A 1,861-nucleotide genomic window follows, 5' to 3' on the forward strand; every position below is an offset into this window, starting at 1 on the left:
TGGTCTATTCTGTCTTCAGACCTGTGGTAGGACGTGCTGTCCTTTGCTGTTCCACTTGTAGCAGATGTCAGAGTTTTTCTAACAGGTACAGATTCCTATGCCTGATACTGGGGGGAAATCTTGGACTTGAGCTCCACTCTTATCTCTCTCAGTTATTTTTTGGTATTGCTGAAATGTAAATACATGCTGTCACCTCTAGCATGATAGCTGGCATCTGATAGGAACCCACTAAAAGTTAGGCTGTGAATGGTAGTGTAAGTTGCTACAGTATTTTTAGAGGGTAATTAGGCAGAATATTTCGGAATTTTAAGTTTGTATATGTTTCTTTGCAGCAATTCTAATTCTAGGAATTTAGATACAGTTGTATATATGGAGAAGGATGTTCACGTAGATGTCAGATTTTTTAACAGTTACACATTCCTATGCCTGATACTGGGGGGGAATCTTGGACTGGAGCTCCACTCTTATCTCTCTCAGTTATTTTTTGGTATTGCTAAAATGTAAATACATGCTGTCACCTCTAGCATGATAGCTGTCATCTGATAGGAACCCAGTAAAAGTTACGCGGTGAATGGCTGTGTAGGATGCTACAGTATTTTTAGAGGGTAATTAGGCAGAATATTTCGGAATTTCAAGTTTGTATATGTTTCATTGCAGCAATTCTAATTCTAGGAATTTAGATACAGTTGTATATATGGAGAAGGATGTTCACGTTGCAGCTTCGTCTGTAACAGAAGACCAAAACGACAACAACCTCAAAACAACTAAATGTCCATCAATATTAGACTGGTTCAATAAATTACGATACTTTGAATTATGTGACTTATTATCAATCAAATGCTGTACAGCCATTAAAAACAGAATGGATGTGCATATAAATTGACTGTGAACATCGGTGTTCGAGATGTATTGAATATGCACAGCATGCTGCTTTTGTATAAAACTATATGTGAAAGTAAAGAGACACAATATTCAAACTGTGAATGGAAGCACTTGGAAGCATCTGGGGGAACACACGAGGGACTGGTAGCAGGAGGACTTGGCTTTCCATCTCATCTCCTGTTTTGAACTCTGAAGGGCGCAGACACGAACTCATCGCCCTGTAGTACCGGCTGACGGCTAAGGAGGGCGCTGTAGCCAGCAAAGGCCTGTTTACAAACCAAGCGCCTCGGTAAGTGGCCTGGTGAGGCCGGCGAGACCGGCGGTGGCGCATGCGCAGCAGCGGGCGCCGGAGCGCGGCGTGTTTGCTGCGCAGGCGCCTTGGCTCTGGGAACTTGTTCTGTCACCGAGTGCGCCGGGCTGGCCGCTTTGACCCTCTTGGTATTGGGTGGGCGGCATCTCGGGTGGCTGGGGTCTGTGACGCCACTTTTCTGGACGCTCCTCGGCTAAGAAGGGCGCGGGCTTAAACCACGTCCCCGAAAGGTAATATGCGCCGGGGCTTGGGCATGGCCCTTCCAGCCGGTAGCGTCCGGGCCTGGGCTTCAGGTCTTGCAGTCGCCGCCTCTCACTGTCACTGCCGCGCGCTCGGCCCCTCCGCCCCTTCCGACCCTTGTCCCTTAGAGGCAGTGTCCCTCTCGCTGCCCCGCCCGCAGTCGCTGAAAGGGACAGTGTCTGTGATCTCCGCCCCACACCCCATTCTTTTAAAAGCGAGGCTCCAGCCATTGCTCGTCAGTGAGAAGGCGGAAGGACTGCTTTAAGGCGGAACTGTTAGTGTTCGGGACACTCCTCAGTTACCCAAATGGAACCTCCCTCAGTTCCCCAAGCTGTGTTATATTGGCACAGAGAAAGTGAGTAATGAGATAGAAGTTTGAGAAAAGGAACCCAGCAGTACCGCCCTGAGATCTTACATGGAAGGTAGGTT

General features: G+C 47.9%; 1 long non-coding RNA gene across 1 annotated transcript in view; it reads left to right on the forward strand.

The window, feature by feature from the left end:
• Positions 1-1,292: 1,292 nt before the first annotated feature.
• LOC103582158 overlaps positions 1,293-1,861 on the forward strand; it is a 10,699-nt gene continuing 10,130 nt past the window's right edge. Inside the window, exon 1 of the long non-coding RNA XR_549729.1 lies at positions 1,293-1,422. This is a non-coding gene — a long non-coding RNA (uncharacterized LOC103582158). The remainder of the gene's footprint in view (positions 1,423-1,861) is intronic.

Source organism: Galeopterus variegatus, unplaced genomic scaffold (assembly GCF_000696425.1).
Source record: "Galeopterus variegatus unplaced genomic scaffold, G_variegatus-3.0.2 Scaffold15106, whole genome shotgun sequence".
Classification (NCBI taxonomy): Eukaryota; Metazoa; Chordata; class Mammalia; order Dermoptera; family Cynocephalidae; genus Galeopterus; species Galeopterus variegatus.